This window comes from Mobula birostris, chromosome 28 (assembly GCF_030028105.1).
Source record: "Mobula birostris isolate sMobBir1 chromosome 28, sMobBir1.hap1, whole genome shotgun sequence".
NCBI classification, from domain to species: Eukaryota; Metazoa; Chordata; class Chondrichthyes; order Myliobatiformes; family Myliobatidae; genus Mobula; species Mobula birostris.
In genome coordinates this window covers 34,320,836-34,344,022 of record NC_092397.1, presented here as the reverse complement: position 1 = coordinate 34,344,022, position 23,187 = coordinate 34,320,836, and the positions used below count along the sequence as shown (strand labels likewise).

The 23,187-nt window shown below is 46.4% G+C and overlaps 3 non-coding genes across 3 annotated transcripts; all 3 read right to left on the bottom strand.

Annotated features, from left to right (window-relative positions):
* Nucleotides 1-16,304: 16,304 nt before the first annotated feature.
* trnas-aga (transfer RNA serine (anticodon AGA)) lies at nt 16,305-16,386 on the bottom strand. Its single transcript has one exon. It is a non-coding gene; the product is annotated as a tRNA-Ser (tRNA).
* Nucleotides 16,387-17,543: 1,157 nt separating this feature from the next.
* On the bottom strand, nt 17,544-17,615 carry trnaa-cgc (transfer RNA alanine (anticodon CGC)). The gene has a single exon. It is a non-coding gene; the product is annotated as a tRNA-Ala (tRNA).
* A 2,454-nt stretch (nt 17,616-20,069) lies between these two features.
* Nucleotides 20,070-20,141, bottom strand: trnam-cau (transfer RNA methionine (anticodon CAU)). The gene has a single exon. It is a non-coding gene; the product is annotated as a tRNA-Met (tRNA).
* Between the last annotated feature and the right edge of the window lie 3,046 nt (nt 20,142-23,187).

Sequence of the window (23,187 nt, the reverse complement as noted above, 5' to 3'; positions counted from 1 at the left end):
AAAACAGCACGTACTACAGGCTCGTGGATAGCTTCAACTCCGCCGTTATGTCTACTGGATGGTGCCCGAGTCGATAAGATGGAGCCTTGACCTCACAAATCTACCCGTTATGATGCGGCACCTGATTGTTTACCCGCACTGTGCTGTCTCTGTCGCAGTTACATTTCATTCTGCATTCTGTTATTGCTTAACATTGTTCTCTCTCAATACGTTGTGCAATCATTTGATCTCCAGGAATAGTGTGAAAGAGAAGCTTACAAAAAAACATTTTAATTCCCACTGAAGTTAACGCTGCAGTCGCAGGGTTTCCGGACAGCACAGCGTTACCCAGCTGGCAATATAACACGACGCAAAAACTGCCGGGTCACCTGCGTCCCTGGGTGGGCTCGAACCACCAACCTTTCGGTTAACAGCCGAACGCGCTCACCGCTTGCGCCACAGAGACAAACTGGGAAAGGAGACTATGAATGGTCTGTTCCGGGGTTGGAAGATGGTGACTGACAATCGATGCTGTGAACCGGCTTTTCACATATCACAATCACAACATTGGAATTAAACTTGAACTTCCACCAACGGCAGCTGACACCGCGGCTTACCCGGAATTCCAAAGGCTGAAATAAAAGGATACTAAACGTCTTCTATCGTCAGATGACTGGATACACCATTTCAGTGAGAGTCTGTGATTTCTCTTGTTCCTGAATTCACAGCTCCGTTAGACACTCTGAGCTGATGCATTAAAAACGGCCTCGATTCAAACAGGGCATCAATCTCCAGCGATACGGTCAAACACTTCACTAATTTTCTTAGTGACGGCACTTGAACAAACACTTTAATTAAACATCTCTGATGGAAACATTTGACGATTGAAGACCAATACATCAAAATTCTTGGGCATTACTTCAGCAGAGTCTTTGGTGGCAATGAGGCCGGTAGATTTAATTTTAAACTCTACATTTGTCACGGAAGAGCTTCTTTTACAGATTTCATTGTTTTTCTTTTTTTGGTTTGATAATTATTGCTTTGCAAATGGAGACCAGCGACACTGAACGACCCATATCTCAGGTCCCTGCAGTTTCCCATGTTGAACTGTCGTTCAGTCCTGCAACTCCCTCCTGGTCGCACACACAAACAGTCTGGAAACACCGATACGAAGAAAAATACAACAGAGAGATCAAGATTGGGATAGAAACCGTCAAATAACGACGTTCCTGATGTACAAACACGAGAAAATGTGCAGATGCTGCAAATACAAGGCGATACCCAGACAGTCCGCTGAGTTCTTCCAGCATTTTGTCTGTGATATTGCTGATATAACAGATTCTATCAGCATCTCAAATCTGACAAAGGTCAAAGGAAATTGTGTTGAGCCGGAGGCCGGTGAGTCTGTGGAATTCTTTGCTGTCGACGGCGATTGGGCCCGAGTCACTTGGTATGTTTAACGCGGAGGGTGGTAGTTACTTGCTCAGTAAGGAAGTCAAAGACTGTGGAGAGAAGGCGTGAGAATGGAGTTGATGAAGATAATAACTCAGCCAAGATGGAATGGGGCAGACTGACTCTGCTCCCTTCTCTTACGGTCTTCTGGGTTCTGCCTGGGTTCAAGTGTACAGAGTTGTTCGCACTTCTGTTGTTTATGTTTTCTCAACGTCGTATTTGTTGTTCTGAGTTTATCAGTCTCTATTTCTTGGATCGTGTAGAAAACTGCAAAAGGTACAGCGTGATATAATCAGTTGCAGGTTGACTGTGTGGTTAAGAAGACATACGATTGTATTTAACTTCATTAATCGTGGGATTCAGTTCAAGAGCCGACAGGGAATATTACAGCTATATAGGATCCTGATCAGACCCCACTTGGAGTACTGTGCTCAGTTCTGGTCACATCACTACAGGAAGGATGTGGAAACTATAGAAAGGGTGCAGAGGAGATTTACAGGGATGTTGCCTGGATTGCCGAGCGTACTTTATGAGAATAGCAGCATAGAAACATAGAAAACCTACAGCACAATACAGGCCGTTCGGTCCACAAAGCTGTGCCGAACATGTCCCTACCTTAGAAATGACTAGGCTTACATAAAGCCCACTATTTTTCTAAGCTCCATGACCCTATGCAAAAGTCTCTTAAAAGACCCTGTCGTATCCGCCTCCGCCACCTTTGGCGGCAGCCCATTGCACGCACTCACCAGTCTCTGAGTAAAAACCTTACCGCTTCATCTCCTCTGTACCTACACCCCAGCACCTTGAACCTGTGTCCTCTTGTGGCAACCATTTCAGCCCTAGGAAAATGCCTCTGACTATCCACATGTTCAATATCTCTCATCATCGTATCCACGTCTATCAGGTCACCTCTCATCCTCCGTCGCTCCAAAATAAAAGGCCGAGTTCACTAAACCTATTCTCATAACACATGCTCCCCAAGACATGCTTTGAGCGTCCGATGGAGTCGGACCCCAAGATCATTCTGATCCTCCACACCGCCAAGCGTCTTACCATTAATACTATATTCTTCCATCATATTTATCCTATCAAAATGAACTACTTCACACTTATAACTTACAGATTGAGTGAACTCGACCTTTATTCCTTGGAGTGACGGGGCCTGAGAGGGGACCTGATAGAGGTGTATAAGATGATAAGAGCCATTGATCGTGTGGATAGTCAGAGGCTTCTTCCCAGGGCTGAAGTGCCTCACACCGTTTTAAGGTGCTTGGAAGTCGGTACAGATGAGAAGTCAGGAGTAAGTTTTCTTTACGCAGAGTGTGGTAAGTGCGTGGAATTGGCTGCCGGCGACGGTGGTAGAGCCTGATGCAATAGGGTATTTTAATAGGCTCTTGGAGAGGTACATGGTGCTTAGAAAATAGAGGGCTATGGGTCACCCGAGGTAATTTCAAAAGTCAGTCCATGTTCGGCACAACATTATGGGCCGAATGACCTGTATTGTGCTGCAGGCTTTCTATGTTTCAATGTTTCTATATATAGAAAGTTAACAGAACTGTTACAGCGGGCATCAGAAGCTGGAAATAGGAGGTAGTAATAGGGGACAAATAAATGGCGGACGAAATTATTAAATATTATGCGTCCGTCTTTTATGTTGAGGATACAAGCAGTATGCCAGAAATTCGAGAGGGTCAAGGGATGTAGGTGAGCGTAGTTGCTATTATTAAGGAGAAGGTGTTTGGAAGCTGAAAGACCGCAAGGTCACCTGACCAGATGGACTGCACCGCGGGTTTCTGAAAGGAGATTACGAGATCATGGAATCGTTAATAGTGATCTTTCAGGAATCACGGGCTTCTGAAATGGTCCAGAGAACTGGAAAATTGTTGATCTGATTTTGCTCTTCTCGACAGAAGGGAAACAAAATACAGAACACTACAGACCAGTTATCAGGGCTGTTATGGTTGGGAAAATGCTGGAGTCCATGAGGTTTCTGGGTGCGTGGAGACACCTGTTCAAATAGGCCGGCCTACATGGTTTCTTTCAGGGGAAATCTTGCCTGACTAATCTGCTGGAATTAATTCGGGAAATAACAGGCAAGATGGACAAAGGAGCGTCAGTGATGTTGTTTACTTGGATTTTCGGAGGCATTTGTCAAGTGCCGCAGATGAAGCCGCTAAACAATATTAGAGCCCACGGCATTAAAGGAGAGATACGAGCATCTGCCGCCAACGTGGACTGGACTGCTTTCCTATTGAGCCGTACATCTTCAGAATTGGACCCGACTCCTGATCTTGTGGCTCAGTGGTTATACAAAGGAATTGGATTATTCCAGAGAGTATCTGCCAATATTCATTAGGCTCACCTGACCGGACAAACCTTATGATCCTCTGCTCCATCCCTTCGGTGGTTAAAGATATCTTTCCTCAGGCAGGCAGGAGAGCGGGGTTGTTTGGGTCTACCTTCCTAAGACGGTGATAGAGGCCACAGGAGGAAAAAGTCTGTTTCGGGTTAATTCAGCTGCAGCTCAGCCGCTGTCCATTGATATTTATGCTGAAGAACAGCCCGGAGACAAAGAGAGAGAGAACGCGGAGGAGACAGAGTGGAAGGATGATTCCGGGATTGAGAGGGATAACATATGAGCAGCGTTTGTCCGCCCTTGGACTGTATTCCTTGGAGTTTAGAAGAATGAGGGGAGACCTCATAGAAACACTTCGAATGTTGAAAGGCATACACAGAGTGGATGTGGCAAAGTTGTTTCCCATGATGGGGGAGTCTAGTACTAGAGGGCATGACTTAAGGATGGAAGGGCGCCCATTCAGAACAGAAATGCGAAGGTTTTTTTTGTCAGAGGATGGTGAATCTATGGAATTTGTTGCCACGGGCGGCAGTGGAGGCCAATTCATTCGGTGTATTTAAGGCAGAGATTGATGGGTATCTGAGTAGCCAGGGCATCAAAGGTTATGGTGAGAAAGCGGGGGAGTGGGATTAAATGGGGGAATGGATCAGCTCACGATAAAATGGCGGAGCAGACTCGATGGGCCGAATGGCAGACTTCTGCTCCTTTGTCTTATGAACAGAATGTGTGACAGCAGGGCGACTGAAACTGGGTTCAGTAAATAATGTGAAACACATTCATTGCTGACATGTCGGGAACGAGGTCTCCGAATGGGTCGGTGAACAGACAGCACAGAGATAATATCAGGAGGGGAGAAGGGATAGCAAATACGAGATGAAAACCAGAGAGAAAGGTGCGAAATAAATCAACAAAGAACAGTTAATAAAGGAAACATTTATAAAGGAAGCTCTCCATTGGAGCTTAGAAAAATAGAGGACAATGCGTAACCCTAGGTAATTTGTAGGTTAAGGACATGTTCGGCACAGTATTGTGGGCCGAAGGGCCTGTAAAGTGCTGTAGGTTTTCTGTGTTTCTATGAAACGATGTGCCGTCAGCAAAGAATCGACAAATGAAAATGAAGAGAAGAATGAGCAACGTCCACAACGGAGCAGCGCGTCACCACGTTCAGACAACAGCAGAGAGGCGCAGCGGCAGCGTGCTGGGCCCATGGGCGTCCATTCGGCCGATGGATTGACGATTGTTTCCATGGAGAGCTCTGGAGGTGACGGAGGTCGTATCAAATTAACCCGGGCCTATCAGGATAGTAGAAAACTGTCCTGACGTGTGTAAACTTAGAGAGCATCTCAGGGAGAACTTCATGCGGATATTTTTGGAAACTGGAACCCATGCCCGAGTGGCTACTGAGGCAAGTACACTCACAATATTAGAGAATTGTCTGGGCGACCACCTGAAACATCAAGACACTGAAGGCAACAGCTAGTAAGCGAGCTCTTTTCTGGTGTGATCGGTAGTTGATTGTCAGCACGGACACTGTGGGCCGAAAGGTCTGTTTTAGGGTCGCATGATTCTGTGAATCTATATTACATTTGTGAATAAGAATAAAGGGTTTTATTTACTCTGGTAAAGGGGGAGGGGGATGAGAGTGATCCCATTATGTATAAATAGACAGAGTGAATGGTGAGCAGACTGACGGCACTCAGTGTGAGCACATCATCCGACATGTTTTGATGTGTCCTAGTTCAGGGGTCCCCAACCTTTTTTGCGCTGCGGACAGGTTTAATATTGATAGTATTCTTGCGGACCGGCCGACCCGGGGGGGGGGGGGAGTGGTAGGGTTACCAACGGACAAGCGCAGCAGTCAAAATAAGACTACAATGACCATGAAGCCTTGCGCGGGCACCGGTGCGCACGCGTGTACCTTCCGATATTATTCTCCGCAATGCGTTTTAGGCGATTCTGTTCGGCGAGGGGGAGGAGGGGGGGTGTTCATCACGACCGGAATATTGGTAATAAGCGGCTAATACACTCAATTTCGTTTCTAAAAGGGATTATCTAACGAATTTAATATTAAACACACAGCGCATATTTTCCTCGCATGAATATAGTGATGAGTCAATCATCAGGGGAGGACAGGGAGCTTGAAGTGTTGAACGAACTTCCAGTAGAAGTGGTAGAGGCAGGTTCGATATTATTTAAAAGATAAAATGGATAGGTATCTCGACAGGAAAGGAATGGAGGGTTATGGGCTGAGTGCAGGTCGGTGGGACTAGGTGAGAGTAGCGTTCGCCATGACCAGAACGGCCGAGATCGCCTATTTCCGTGCTGTAATTGTTATATGGTTATGTAAGTCACTTATCACTCAATAGCATCATAACATTTTAAGTAACGTTTAGATATTAAACACACAGCACATATTTTCCCCGTATGAACACATAAAATCATTGCAACACACCATTATCGCTGAATCAGTGGGAGCCCTGGGCTTGTTTCCCTGCAACAAGACGGTCCTATCGAGGGCTGATGGGAGACAGCGATACTCGAAGGAGGTTCCTTATGTCCGGTCTATTTAGTTTTCGTTGCATTCATTGCAGAGATATGTTGGAAATGGAAGCAACGTTTACAGTGCTTTCGTGGCTATCGCAGGATATTGAGCCTTGACTTTGATCCGGAATGCCGGCAGAGATGTTATGTCAAACATACTTTTCAGCCCGCTGTCATTTGCAAGCTCGAGGAATTGATCTTCTTCCCGCGCTGACATCGATGACGCGCTGCTAATGACCTCGTGTGCGTTCAAGCTCAACAGCGGGTGTGACAGGGAATGAGAAAAGGTGCAGCTGACTCATATTGCCAAATCATATCGTTTACTCGCGGCCCGGTAGCGCATGCTCTGCGGCCCGGTGGTTGGGGACCGCTGTCCTAGTTGGCTGTGGGAATCTGATTTAGAGTGAGAGCAGGAAGCTGCACGGATCGGTTCACCGGGGAAAATGTGAGGGACAGCACTTCAATCCTTGATCCACTGGCCAGCCCAGGGTGAATAATAATTTTACACTCACTCGTCCATTTAAATAACTTCGGGAATTCGTACGCGAGTTGTCAGGGTTGGACCACTCGGACGCTAGAAGTGTATGACTGTGGTTCGAGCTGTTTTCTGAATGTGGTCACTGTGATTCTTCACTCTGGTGCAGTTCCTGTTATGTCCGGTTGAGGTCGCCATCCTCCGACAGACCGGAGATACACAACACCCAGTGTTTCAATGAAGTGGGAGTGATCGCTTCACAATTCGATTCGCTACATAACGTTTCCCGCTTGTCGCACTAAAAAAAAGCAGAAATATAAATATATAACTGTGATTAAAAATGTTCATTCCAGCAACACGGATTTGGGCTCGAATGAGAGCACTCCCCTTCGCTAATCCTTGAACACAACAGGTGACTGAATCGCTGGAGCAAACTGAGACACTGCTGTGGGAGGGACACGAGTGAAAGGCTCCAGTATTACAGCTGAGAAACATCAAAGTAATTCTGTTCACCCTCTTGTACTCTTAAATGTGCATGATAGGAGTTACCATCAGCAGTTCCCCGTTAGTATAGTGGTTAGTATCCCCGCCTGTCACGCGGGAGACTGGGGTTCAATTTCCCGACGGGGAGAGATGAATTTTACTACATTATTCAACGGGAATATCGAATTCAAAAGACAAATAAAAGCGTACAAAGAATTTGTGTTTACGCTATTCAGTTCATTGGGCATTGGGAAGGATGGAATTGCTCGGGCTGCTGTGATCCTTCCGAGAAGAAAGTGGTGTTATTGTCAACCTCTTTCCTCAAGAATCCCCTGAGAATCTATATCTCAGCACCGTTCTTTGTTACTTGTTCGTTGTTACACAGAGTCCATCATTCCGGGCATATTAATCCGGGGCTTTTGTTGTCAACTATCAATTCCCGCATGTTCCCACCACAGTAGTAAGGTAACTAACCAATATCAGTCCAGACGAAGGGTGCCGGTCGGAAACGTCGACTGTTTACTCTTTTCCATCGATTATGCTTGGTCTGCTGAGTGCCTTCAGCATTTTGTGTGTGTTGCTTGGATTTCCAGCATCTGCAGATTTCTCTCCTTTGTGACCAATATTAAGTGTCACCCTGGAACACATCGATTACATCCCCTCATCTTGTTTTAGTGTCCAAAATGGCTCCAGTCCCCTGCTCTGCAAAGGGAAACTCTGCTCTTCAAAGATCTTTCTTCCTTGGGTTGACTGCACACTATCTGTGAACTATCCTTGCCAAGGCGCTACATTAACCTGACTTGCTGTAACTTCCACACTCCCCACTTCCCTTTGCGTCCTGTAAAGGACCACATGAATTGTGGATGCAGCTGAATTGCACAGAAAATTCGAGTCTCCCCAGTGATCCTGTCATCGTCTGCCTGAAGAGTGGGATTGCTGAACGATAGGAGGCAGCTGTTCTTCGGGTCCTCTCTCCACAGAGTGCTCTCAGTAAGAAACTTAAACAAGTTTCAACACCAGCAGGAATATAAACCCCCTTGGCCACTGTACGCTGGAGTTGCACAAACTTCCTGACAGAGAATGAGGCTAATCAGAAGGGTTCCAAAGGTGATGATAGAGTCGTATGTAACTCCTGCCCAAACTTCTTAACTTTAACAGCTTCTAACGGGATCTGCACGGATAAAATCGACGATGTTTTGCACTATTTCAGTCCAATAATGACACAAGTTCCTCCCCTCTCGGCCAACAGGAAGTTTAATGCTGTTCAGATTTGAAAGGCCATGATGCAGCTTGCTGCCACTTTGTTAGAAATGTCTTTGATGACCAGACTTGTATCATGTAGCACTACAGCAGTGTTGTTAGCCGATCACTGCAACACTGGGGTCATACTGATGTTCTCACGATCCCGTCTGGTAGGTCCCCAGAACAGGAACACTACAATCCAGTAACAATCATCAGTCTCCTTCGTCCTTCAATGTTGGCAGGTGTCAGTATTTTCTGCTACACACGCCAAGTATCAATAACCTCCTGACAGCTTTTGTTCAGGCCAAAGACTCCACTTAAAGGCGAGGGGGATACCCTTGGCAAACAGCAGTGAGCCTGCCATCCAATACTGTAAGCGCCATTAACAGAGGTTATAGGATCACTGGTGACACACACATTGCACGTACTGTTACCTAAATCTGATCCTATTACCCCGTAGTTGCAGTAACAGACTTCACTCTCATCCTCATGAAGCAGCTTCAGAGCTGAGGATTTATGCAGTCCATGATGAGAAGTTTATTGCCATCGTTCAAAGCAGTTCCATTGGCAAGTGTGATTTCTCTGGGCAGTGCGGTCCAGTGTTCCCTTCACAGCTCTAATCTTCTTATCAAAGTGGTAAACAGAATCAAAATAAGTAATATTGAGGTGGGGAGACTGCACTGTTAACCCACCTTCTGAATGTCTGGGCCCCCTACAGCACACTCAACAACTCGACCGTTTAGCCCCAACATGCATTCATAACTAAGGGTCATGTTCATTGAGTGGAACAGGAGCTGTACTGCCTCATCTGTGACATGAGGTACTCAAAAGACATACAGTATCCAGTAACATTTCTTCCAGTATCGGATCAAGAGAAGAAGTCGTCAATTCCAAAAATTGACATGCGGGCTTACATCAGGGGCTATTTTACAACGGGCAGAATTACAATTGTAAAAATACTACAGTACAGTTTGGGAAATGAACTTCATAATCTCTGCTGGTGATGGTGGTGGAGGCTGAAACTGACTGTTATCAAAGTTGCCTTGGTACTGTCGGCACCTTTGAGCTCAGTGACCAGACTGTCCATAAACAAAGTGCACCCCTCACTGACGTCTCCATCTTTTACCCCCACCGTGTCCACCACCAACATCCCCATGTCTGTTAAAGTGAATCAAAGAACTGCAAAATCCATACGTTTAGAATAGCTTTTTCTAAACAATGATATACACTTTTCAAAACAAATATAATACCATTCTCAAGTGGGTTACAAGTCAAACGCATGTAAAGCAGGTAATGTTGAAATAAATTTAGAGTGTTTGTTGACCTTACACCCATGATCTGTCTGGGTGTAAAGTCAGCAAACACTTTTCCTCCACCTTGTGACGTATGTCAGCAATAAATCTATGACCAATTAAAACATGCACTTTCCTGAATGATCTTGACAGAGCAAGTGGGAGAGGAAGTTTTCATCTGTGAGACAACCAGAACCTGGTACCACTATTTAACAACTGGAGCGAAAGATGAGAGGATTCTTTTAAAATCAAATCAAATCCAATCAAGTTTAATTATCATTGAGACCATACATGGATACAGTCGAAGGATACACAATTTCTCTGGGGCCAAGGTGCATAATATACATTCAAAAAAGTGAGTAAGTGGAACATTATCATGCAAGAAAACACATGTATAGTCCAAGTGCCTGAGTGACATGCAAATTGATGGTGCAGTTCCTGGTAATCCAGCCTGTCATTCCACCAATTGAGCAGTGGAGGGCAGCACTGATGGGAGAGGCCAGTTCCCAACCCAGCACAGACTCCACACTACACCACATGCTGTGTCGTCTCACCTGAACAGCAGCTGCAGGCAAGCCCACAGCTTGAGGCCTAGTCCTCAATGTGACCGAGGCCACTGTTGCCTCTTCACCCGTCTCATCACCAAACAAGGGAAACAGGCCTGTGGAATGTCACATTATCAATGTGTAACAGGGTTTTGCAAATGCAACGTCCAAGACAGTCAGACACGCTGCTTTCACTCAACAGCTCCGATGCCTTCTAGTACCAGGCAACAGCACAATCTGCACCCAGGTCAGCTCCTCCTAACCCTCCACTGGCTCCTTGTCCCAGCTGAGTGCAGGTTTCTCCTTCCCTGACTCATCCACAGACTCTTTTGACACCACTACTGGTGGCTCTGAACTTCAAACAGATCCCTGTTGGGGTAGGCCTGCTTTTCCCATTGTTCTTGGTGTCCAGACTGAGCTTACGATCATTTTCTGAATCTCAGTTACCTTCAGACATTGGATTTCATTTTACTCATAGGTTCTTAGGAATAGTCTTTAGATCTGTTTAAGAGTGAGGGATTGGGATAATTATAAGCTGTGGATGAAATGTTCCTGCAGGCAGACAGGAACAATGAGTATGATATTGAAGTGGGACCAGACATGACCTCATTAAATGACAGAGCAAGTGGGAGGGTCTGAGTGGGGACTGCTGCTCATAATTCGGATGTGGGTGTATCTGTATGTCCCTGTGGTGTGGTGACCAGTGCTACATCTGAGACCCCACTTCCGTTTATGCAGTTCCAGCAGAGTTCCCTGCTCTGGCACACAGTGCCTGCAAACAACAAATGCAAGTCTGCTGTCTGCCTTCTTCACCCATCAACGGACCTGCTGACTGCTTTCAGGGACCTGTCCTCATGCTCTCCAGGGTCCCTCTGCCCCTGCACACTTCTCCATATTCTCTCATGTACTGTGTGCCCCCGGCCTTGTTTGTCCTCCCCACCTACAATTCCATGTGCCTCCTGCCTGCCCACCTGCTCAATCCACTGACGCTTTCCTCCTCATAGTCACCCACATGGACAAATATTGTCACATCTGCAAACTCCTTCATCAGGTGCCCACACAGACAGCAGAGTTTCCCTTCCCATCAAATGCAGGGCCTCGGCACTGGTCCCAGACAGTCCCACTGCAAACAGGCACTAAAACACTTGTCAGGAGTTCCCCTCACTCCCTCTCACTGAGACAGAGTGGGATCCAACGTCACTTTGCCTTAGATCCTATGGGATCACTCTACCCTGTGGGATTTGTTTAACACGCTGCTGACATCCATGTGGAGTACATCAAGCACACCGTACAGACATCAAACAGTTGAGCGTAGGAACAGGGCATTTAGCCGACTATGATTCCAAATTAAACTGATCCCTTCTGCCTGCACAGGATCCATATCCCCCAATTCCTGCAAATTGATCTGGTATTAAAAAGCTGACAAATTTGCTACCACTCCCATCCCAGGCAGTGTAATCCATGCACCCACCACTCTGTAAAACACCTACTTTAAATTTTACTCCTCTCCCCTTAAAGCTATGTCCTCAAGTATGTGATGTGTTAACTCTCAGAAAAAAAAAAAAAAAAGAGGCGCACTGTTGAATCTAACAATGCTTTTCAAAGTTTTATGAAATTCTGCCAGGTCTCTCCTCAGGTCCAATGGTCCAGAGGAAGCAATCCAATTTTGTCCCACTGGTCCTCACAGCACATCCTCCCTAGTCCAGGCAGCATCCTGATAAACCTCTCCTGAACCCTCTGCAAAGCCTCCACATTCTTCCTGCAACCAGAACTGCACATGACACTCCAAATGTAGCCTGAGCAGAAACTCTACATCTGAGTCAGGACTTCCTGACCCTTGTATTCTGTGTTTCTGATGATGACGGCGAACATACCGTACACATTCTTTACCACTCTGCCTGTCTGTGTTGCAACTTAGACCCCCTGATCAAACTGTGCAGTAATGCTGTAAGGGTCCTGCCATTAAATGTGTATGTTCCCTTCACATTTGACCTCACACTTGCCAGGATTAATCTTCACTCTCTTCACCAACTCTCCTGAAAAATAATCAAACAACATCCAACCTTCCGATGTTGAGAATAAATCTTCTCTCAGCAATGATTCCTGGTGTCGCTCGGAATTATCTCCAGTAATCCTCTGAGCACTGCCTGGAAGTTGACCGGCCGGTAATTACTCACCCATCCCCATTTGCCTTTGTAAACATGGACACAATGTCAGCAGCCTTCAATCCTCCCGCAGCCAGAGAGATTGGGAAATGATGTGCAGAGTCTCTGCTGTTTCCACCCATCCTCCTCTGAACCGGCCTGGATGTGTTTATCAGCGCCAGGTGAATTATCTGTTTGCTATGGTGCTGAACAATATTTCTTCCCCCGATACGTCACTGTCCTCTACTGCTTCTGCTCCTGATCCTTGTCTCATTCAGACCCTTGCGCCTGCTCCATGGTTCGATAAGTTCATGGCTGGTCTTATACCTCAGCACCACCTTCTGCACTAACCAGAGATACAGCTCGGATGGGTTGAAACTAACTTGGCAGTGAGATGGGAAACGGAGTGAGAGTGCAGAACACGAGGTAGTTTACAAACACAGTCAATGTGTAGAGAGACTCTTAGTAAGGAAAGGCTGATGGTAGGGCAAAATTGCAGTCAACGGGGTGATTTGCAACATAAAGGGGGGACAAAATCAAAAAATGAGCATACAAGACTAAAGTTGATGTATTTGAATGTGTGCAGTATACATAATAAGATTAGTGAATTTGTACCACAGTTACAGAATGGCATGCATTATGCTGCAGGCATCACTGATTTGTGGCTGAAAGAAGATTATATCTGGGAGCTTAATATCCAAGGATACACATTGTATCAAAAGGACAGGCAGGAAGGCATAGTGGATGGCGTTGCCCTGTTGGTAAAAATGAAATGAAAGCATTAGAAAGAAGTGACATAGGGTCAGAAGATGTTGAATCATTTTGCATAGAGCTAAGGAACTGCAAGGGTAAAAAGACCGCAATCAGCATTGTTTTCTGAAGGGAAAATCTTGCCTGACAAAACTGTTGGAATTCGTTGAAGAAATAACAAGCAAGATAGGCAAAGGAGAATCTGTTGATGTTGTGTACTTGGATTGTCAGATGGCCTTTGACGAGGTGCCATGCCACACAGGAGGCTGCTTAACAAGCTACGCGCCGATGGTGATACTGGAAAGACACCAGCATGGATAAAGCAGTGGCTGATTGGCACAAAGCAAAGAGAGGGAATAAAGAGAGCCTTTTCCAGTCACTAGTGGTGTTCCACAGGGGTCTGTGGTGGGACCGATTCTTTTTATGTTACATGTCAATGATTTGGACGATGGATTTGACGGTTTTGTTGCCAATTTTACAGACGATACAGAAATAGTGGAGGGGCAGGTAGTTTTGAGAAAATAGGGAGTCTACAGGAGGACTTAGAGAGATTAGGAGAATGGGAAAGAGTGGAAGATGGGTCAGGATGCGAGTATATGGGAAGTGGGCAAACTATCCCTCTAGTGTTTGTAGATCTCGTACTGGAGATGCAGTATCACTTCACCCTGCCACTTTGATTTTGGCCCACGTTGTCATCGTCTCGGTCCCCGACTTGCCTTTATTGGGTTCTTCCTGCTCGTTAACCTCCGTGCTGGAGTTTAAGTTAAAATGGTGGAGTTATTGCTTATGGATAGTGCTTTGGGGGTGTGGGTTTTATAGGGACTGGGTGCTGTGATCTGGGGGCTGTGCAGTAGCTAATTGAGGGGAGTTGTGGGGAGGGACAGACCCTGGGTAGAGTTAGGTAATGGGGGTGGAGGATTCACGGCGAAGGGAGGTGGGATGGGGTGGCAACTGCATTTAGGGGACGGGGTGAAGGTTTCTGCGGGACCTTGCAATAGGGGGCAGGTCTGAAACAGGAATCAAACTGCTGCTGATATCAGGTAAATTTGGCCCCTTGATGGGGTGAGGGCTTGGGTTTAAGGGAGTATGTATGAGGGTTGGAGATGTTACGTTTAGGGGTAGGGCAAAGGACTGTCAGGTAAGCCCTTTTGTGGGGTGTGGCTTGGGTTATTTGGGTGCTGTCCGGTTTAGTTTGGGTGCGCAGTCCATTGGAAGTTAGAATTAGGGTGAAGTGTAGGGTTGGGAATGTTTATCAGGTGTCGTGGTGCTGGTGATGTGGGGTGAAACTGGCTCCCTGGTGGGGAGAGGGCCCGCGTTTATGGGGGTGTGCAGGAGGGTTGGAGGTGTTATACTTAGGTGTATGGCTGGGTGGAGGGGCCACAGGACTTTGTGGTGGTGGGAGGAGTTGAAAGAGCACCCGGTCTGATGATGAAGTGGCGTGAACTTGGCCCCCGGTGGAGAGAGGGCTCAGGTTTATGGGGGTGTGTAGGATGGGTGAAGTTTTTATGTTTAGGGATATGGCTGAGGAATATGGATGCAGGCCTCCGCATTTGGAGGAGCGGAGAAAAGGAGCATGGGGCCCAGTGTTAAGTAGGTCACTTTGTTGGGGTGTGTCCAGGGTTAACTAGGGTGTGTGATCCTTTGGATGTTAGGATTAGGTTGGGGGTTAGGGTTGTGGGATGTCCGCTGGGTGGTGGGAGTTAGAGCTGGTGATGTGGGGTGAGCTTGGCACCCTGTCGAGAAGAGTACTTGTGTTCATCGGGATGCATTTTTCCCATGGGGGGAAGCTGGGGGGTTGGGGTGAGTGTTGCGTCTGGATCAAACTGATCGTTGTGAATCTATTCTTCCGAGTGGTTATCAATTGTGGAGTTATAATTTCGAACTTTATCCCTCTCTATTCTGTTTAGGTGTTTCTATTTGGGAAATTAGGTTCGGTTCTAGTTGTTCGGCTCTATTTCCAAAGTAAGACATACCTTTCCTATTTAATGGTCACCTGTCTGAACTTTGTTTCTGGGTGGGTGAATGAAGGGGATTTTCCTCTTCCTCCCTACTCTGGTTTTCTCAATATTTTTCTTAATTATTGGGTGCAGTGTTGGCCAAATGAAAAACACAACATTAGTCCCAACAAGTCCGTTAGTTTCAAGGACTCCGCTGCAGGAAATGCAATTTCGGGTCATATCGAACGGACAGATTCCTGATCAAAGACAACCCCGCTCCTTTCCCTCCTCCATCGGGCAGAAAGCACAAAAGCCTGAAAGGACGTGTCACAAACTCATGGATAGTTTCAGTCCAGCTGTTTTGTCCATTGAATGGTTTCTTAGTACGATAAGGTGTACGTTTGACCTCACAATCCACCTCGTTATGATACTGCAGCTTATTATTTACCTGCGCTGTGCTTCCCCTGTCGCTATTACACTTCAGTTCACCCGGACTTCTGGTTTTACTGGCTTGAGCTCAGAAAGTACAAACGTTGTAATAATAATAATAATAATAATAACAACAACAACAACAAAGGAATATTGTCGATAGCACGAAATGTCGAGTTTGAAAGTGAGTTGTGGAAACAGTGTTGGTGTGAGTGAGGTTGAATGAATTTATCCCTCTGGTTCAACTGGCGATAACATAAATTTAAACATGAAATACACTGGTGCCCTGTAAGAGTTTCTGTTGTTTGATCGTCCATGTACAATATATTAAGTTTATGTCAACATGAATGTAAGCAAGGCAGGTCGTGATAGTGTTCTGTTTTCTATATGTGGATTTTTTTAAATCTTTAAATGAATGTATTAGGCACAGCACGGACGGCACAAAACGGACAGCCAAGGCCACTGGATCAAAAGCGTGCCTGGATAGTTTGGAACACCACCATTTCGGATAACAGCCGAACAGCAGCTGACCGATTGCATAGTAGAGGCCACCTGAATAAATGCAAAACACATGGACACTTCCTGGTTTTGAAGGCGGCGAACAGAGATCGGTGCTTCGACTGGCTTTTTACAATCTGTATCCCTGGGAGGGATCAGGGAGTCAAAACCGATATAAACACGTAGTCGGCAGGACTCGAACCTGCGCGGGGAAACCCCAATGGATTTCTAGTCCATCGCCTTAACCACTCGGCCACGACTACAAGTTCTTCACAGCTGGATTCAAATCCCGGAGTCAAATGAACGGGGTTGATCCTGAACTAAAAGCGGGGATTGCTGGAAATATTCAGCAGATCTGTTAGCGGCTGTGAAGAGAGAAACCGAATTCGCGTTCAGCTCAATGACCTTTCACCAGGAAATCAGTCACTGAATTGGATGGAGTCTCAGTCAGAGCAGAGCAGGATCGGGAGATGTAGAATCCTTGTGGGGGGATTAAGAAGCTGTTCGGGTAAGAAGACCCCGATGGGAGTTTCTTTATAAGCTTTCGAGTTGTAGCCATGGATGTGGTCTACAATATACAGCGGGAGATTCTCTTTGTCTGCTGACTGTTATTTAGTTTATAAACACAGGAGATTCTGCAGATGCTGCAAATCCAGAACACAGAATGCCGGGGCAAGTCACCAGGTCTGACAGCATCTCTGAGGAGGAGGAAACAGTCCATATTTCGTGCGCAGATGCCCGTTGAGCTCCTGCTGCATTTTGTGGATGCTACGTCGGTCAGTCTCGACGTGACCAGCAGCGACCGCAGTCTGAAGTGAACCGGAGAATACACCCACAGTCCAGGATTTATTTTGTCCAATCCCGAGTCTCGTTCACCTCCCAATCCGTCCATATGATCGAATGAAGGTCAGAATTCCGTCAGTTTTCAATAGTCCGCAAATCACTGGGTCTGAATGTGAAAGTGAGCTTCTGTCAGCAGTTCTCTCTCTCCTCTGTAGAGTCCTGCCGTCGGATGTCTTGCGATTCTCGTACCAGACGGTTTAGCAACTGGTTAGCGCTCTCTCAATGATGCTCCTGTGAAATAAAAACAGATTGAAGAGGGGTTGGGGAAGTCTCACTGAAGCCAGGAAGTGGACACACCGGTGCGCTTTCTTGCTGTTCCCTGTGGCGTTCAGAGGGCGGGTTTGGTGGTCCACTCTCTCTCTCTCTCTTGAGGAGCCGTTTATTTGCGGTAATGAGCGGTCAGCCTGCACCTTCCAAATGAATCATCTCTTTGGTCTTGTCCACGTTGAGACTCAAAGCATCATTCTACCTCCTTTATGTGTGCCGCTGTATCGCGGTACCGTCATTGTGATGACTGCAAACCTGACGATTGGGATTGAGTTTTGCAATGTTCAAAATTCAATGCTCACCACGCGCGTGGAGATGCCGGGGATCGAACCCGGGACCTCATACATGCGAAGCATGCGCTCTTCCACTGAGCTACATCCCCACTTAAAATACAGAAGTGTTCAGGTCCAAACCTTCCTGCATATCACAACTGAGCAGTGAAACACAGACAATGGCTGATGGCCACAGTCATTCGGCCCCGAGTCTGCTCCACCATCCAGTGCGATCATACTTCATCCTTGTTCAGTTCTCTTCCCGAGCATCATGATAATTTTTTTGTGGAATGAAACCAAGTAGACTCCAGCAGAATGATCACGGAAAATAAAGCATGTGCCACGTTCTGAAGCATAGTTTGAATGGTCTCCTCGTTAAAAAAGATGGACGCCTCACAATCTCCCTCGTCACGACGCTCCACCTTATTATTTTCCCGCACTGTGCTTTCTCTGTGGCTGTTTCACTTTATTCTGCATTTAATTAATGATGAACCTTGTTCTCAGACAATGCTCTGCGTCATGATATGATGTCTATGAAAGCAACTCACATAAAAAATGCTGGTGAACGCAGCAAGCCAGGCAGCATCCATAGGAAGAGGTACAGTCGACGTTTCGGGCCGAGACTCTTCGTCGGGACCAACTGAAAGAAGAGATAGTAAGAGTTTGATGTCTATGAAAAGTATGAAAGAGAAGCTTTTTGTCACATATTGTATCTGGCAAAAATAAAACAATTTAAATCCCCACTGAACTCTGTACGGCAGCAGAAAGGGAACATCCCCCCATTCCTCCCCCCCCCCCCCCCACTATCCCAGCAGACAATGAAATGCACAGTAACTGCTGCTGGATTACCAGACACCCTGGGTGGGTTCGAACCACCACCTTTCGGTTAACAGCCGAACGCGCTCATCGATTGGGCCACCAAGACAGGGACTGAAAAAGGATTAAATGATCCATTTCTTCGTTGGACGATGTTGACTAGTAGTCGATGCTAGGACACCGATTTTCACAATCTGCGTGAATGAATGATTTCCATCAGAGAGTCGAGGACACTATAAAAAGAAAACGTGAGGAACAAATATTTGTCCGATTTAGAAGCTTCGCGGGGAACTCCCAATAAATTCTTATCGCATCTGCAAACGACTTGGCCACGACTACACACTCCTCACAATTGGGCAGGCCAGGAACAAGGGCATTTTACATGGAATGTGGTCACTGTGTCACGGGACGTATGGGGAGTGTATCGATCCCGGGGTCGGCAAAAACAGGACAATTGCTGAAGTAAAATCCGAAACTGCTGGAAATATTCCACAGCTCAGGCAGCGTCTGTGGAGGGAGAAACAGAGTTCACGTTTCAGGGCGATGATCTTTCACCCTGAGCTCTGGGCGCGGAGTTGGAGGAGAGAATCTCACTCAGTCTCTGGCGGGTGGCCTGAGCTCGGCGAAGGCGTCGGTTTCATTCTCCTCCTCCTTTCTAACTCGTTGAACCGTACTCCTTAAATCGAGCGTAAGACCGGCCTTTGCTTAAAGTTTAAAGTGTAGCAGAGGCAGATGATGGAAATATTTTAGCGAACATGGGACCCTGTCACTGAGGGTTACACTGAATGGCGCTGAGATACAGAGTCGCTGAGAGGATATCTGAAGAAGCAGAACACCGATCGCGAGATTTTCCTTTCCCGGGGTCACTGCAGACCGGACTGTTCCACATCCCCGATGAACCGATCATTTCACCATCAAATTCCGACTTAACCTCCTTAACACTTTTCTTTTTGCTTTGAAAATTCCGTTTGAAATCACATTTAATATGGAAACAGCAAAACTAATTCTTCGTCGGGGAAATGAAACCATCATTTTCCGTGACGGGCGGATGTATTAACCAGTGATGAGAAACCAGCGCGAAAATAAATCTGTCATTCAGACGTCCGAACACACGACGTTTCACGGGGTCAAATCAACATTCGTTCGGGGACTGCAAAACCGACACTTTTCAGACATTTTACTTTTCTCCCTCTGCGACCGGCGAGATCTCGGGAATCCTTTCCGATTCAGCTGCTTCTTTGTCGAGCACTGCCCAGAGGACACGCTCCCGTTTGTCCCTGATTGTGCGTTGGGATGAAGAAGATTCCCCAACAGGATTTATTGTCTGAGTAATCGATGCAGGGAACGATTTGGAAAGCGGGGGTGTGTACTCTTCCACAGATGCCGCCTGGCCTGCTCAGTTCCTCCAGCATTTTGTTTATTTTCTCTCTTTTCCAGTTGGGACGAACGGGCATCCACCGACAACATCAAATCTCTTTTTTCTGCAAATGTTGCCTACCCGCTGCGTGTTTCCAGCATTTTTTTATATACAAGACACGGGTTTATTCTGCAGAGAATAGATGACATTAAGATACCTCAATCTGTTAATCTTTCCAACCAAACAGAAACCTCCGCAAAAATTAAAAAGGATAACATATAAAGGTACATTCCAGCCGAAAGCCAATGGATTTCCTTGCATCTACCAATGATGGGATGCCGTCGTGTTTTAAAGTGCACTGACGGAAAATTGTTGTTGTTAGCAGTTGAGATAGCAGAGGATGGTTTCGATCCATCGACCTCTGGGTTATGGGCCCAGCACGCTTCCGCTGCGCCACTCTGCTATGGGAAAAAAAATAGCATTGCTCTCCCATGAATGATGTGCAACCTCTTGCGTTTGTTTGTGTATGCGCGCGTATCATTGTGTGTGTGTTTGCGTTTGTGTGTGTTGGTATGGGTGTGTGTTGTTGCGTATCTGTATATGTCTGGCTCTATATTTCAGTCTGTGTCTGTGTCTCTGTCTGTCTATGTTTGTGTCGGTGCCTGTATCTGTCTTTGTCTTGTCTATGTTTGTACATGTCTGGGTTTGTGTCTGTATGTCTATGCCTGTATGATGTCTGCATCTCTGTCTGTGTCTGTTTCTGTCTATGTCTGTGTCGGTGCCTGTATATGTTTAGGTCTTGTCTGTTTCTGTATATGTCTGGATCTCCCTCTGTGTCTGTCCATGTTGCATCAATTCCATTTCCCCCTTATTCCTACCCACTTACTTCACTTTCTGTCCTTAGTTCTGTCTCCACTTTCGTTTCTTTCTTCCTTACTTTCTGGACCACCCAGTTATTCTCTCCGTGTCGTTTATGCTTTATCCCATCTTGCACTTCGTTCCCGATATTTGCCAGTGAATGGGGTTTCTCTCATTTAATTGCTAGCAAGGACAATTCATCCCTCTTGTGGGGCTTCTTATCAATAACGACATTCTGAGCCACACTCGGGAATCACGACGTTCAATCCCGAGGTCCCATTAACGTTCTAATCCTGTCCTGATCAATGAATGAATGTTGGATTTCCAAGCTGAACCAGAAGTTCACCTCGTCTCCCTGTGAACGGAACTCGCGGGTTTAGATGTTGACTTGGTTTCCGCATTGCAAGTACGTACCTCAAACCATCCCTTCATCGGGATTTAGTTAGACCATAAGACATAGGAGCAGAAATCGGTCATTCAGCTCATCGAGTCTGCTCCGCCATTCCATCCCGGCTGATCCCGGATCCCACTCAAACCCATACACTTGCCTCCACCGCAGTCTGCGGCTGAGCATTCCACAGATTTGTTACTCTCAGGCTAAAACAAAATCCTCCTCACCTCAGTCTAAAAGGTCTCCCCTCAATTTTGAGGCTGTTCCCTCTAGTTCTGGACACCCCCACCATAGGAATCATCCTCTCCACGTCCACATAATCTTGGTTCTTCCACATTCAGTAGGTTTCAATGAGAATTGTAGTTGTTGCTGGAATGTTCAGAACACCACGGCCGAGCTTTCGTCCCTTCCCTAAAAGTGGGGGTGTTTTTAGAATTCCACTACCGAGGACTCATATGCGGCAAGGAACCATTCTTAACTATCCCACGGGTTACAGGGTTATCGTGGCGTCTCTACGACGGCAATGAAAGGCCAACGATAGTGCGGGAAATTTCTTCATCTGGGATTTTCCGCCCAGATTTCAAACTTCACAAACAACAATGTGGAAATGCGGGGTTTGGACCCGGGACCTCACACATGCGCTCCTCCACTGAGCCACGTCACCACTGTCAAATGAACGATGATATCTTCTGTCTGACATTCTGAGCACAAAGGTTGGACGTTCAAAGATTGAAAATAGAAGTCGGAGTAGGTTATTCGGCTTTTCGAGCCAATTCCGCCATTCATTTTGATCGTGGTCGCTCATCTAACCTCAGTTTTTCTTCCCGATTATTACGCACGCCCTTTCATCCTTTTTGTATCTAGTCATAGTCATAGTCATACTTTATTGATCCCAGGGGGAAATTGGTTTTCGTTACATTTGCACCATAAATATTAAATAGTAATAGAACCATAAATAGTTTAATAGTAGTATGTAAATTATGCCAGTAAATTATGAAATAAGTCCAGGACCAGCCTATCGGCTCAGGGTATCTGACCCCCCAAGGCAGGAGTTGTAAAGTTTGATGGCCGCAGGCAGGAATGACTTCCTATGACGCTCTGTGCTGCATCTCGGTGGAATGAGTCTCTGGCTGAATGTACTCCTGTGCCCACCCAGCGCATTATGTAGTGGATGGGAGACATTGACTAAGATGGCATGCAACTTAGACAACATCCTCTTTTCAGGCACCACCGTGAGAGAGTCCAGTTCCATCCCTACAACATCACTGGCCTTACGAATAAGTTTGTTGATTCTGCTGGTGTCTGCTACCGTCAGCCTGCTGCCCCAGCACACAACAGCAGATATGATAGCAGTGGCCACCACAGACTCGTAGAACATCCTCAGCATCGCCCGGCAGATGTTAAAGGACCTTCGTCTCCTCAGGAAATATCTGAAGATATGTCTGTCCTCTCCTCCATTTATTCTCATTGTGGGGAGCTGCGTCAGGGAGAAAAGGAGACGTGACTGTCTGTGGGTCTCACACCATTGACCTGTAAAATTTAAGGAGTTTAAGTCAGAGAGCAACAACAGACTTTCAAACTCAGAGTATTAGTTTAAAAGGACGACGTAAAGGCGGATGAACAAAATATTTCACCAAACGCAAGACTGCGCATTAGTCCTGAATAGAAACAAGACACTTTTGGAAATTCGCATCCATGTCAAATTAAAGAGAGAATATTTAAATCGGAATCACTTGTCACATTCTTGCAGACTGAAACGGAATGATCATTAACTACCCAAATTAAGATTGTTCCCTGCAGTCGGGAATGCCGTCAACCGAGTCGTGAGGATGTCAAGTTGTGAATTTATTTAACTTGCGCGATGACGTGAACGAAATATCCGGATTCCTGGGTCGGAAAATGACAGAGAGAGACACAGTGAGTCAATAAATCAGCCACCTGCCACAGAGGACAGTGGTGGTCTGGGTCTTGTGTTATAGCCACCGGCCACCAGAGGGCACAGAGGAGCTGGGTCTTGTGTTATATCCACCGGCCACCAGAGGGCACAGAGGAGCTGGGTCTTGTGTTATACCTACCGGCCACCAGGGGGCACAGAGGAGCTGGTGCCCGATGGAACCGCCGCAACACGTATTGGTTGAAGAACAAACGTTTGATATACTGGTGCCAAATGAGAGTTTGCATTGGTTTCATATTCCATGTTCTGTCCATTCATTTCATGGCAAACTGCATGCAAAGAAAGGCAAGTGGTGATAGTATTCTA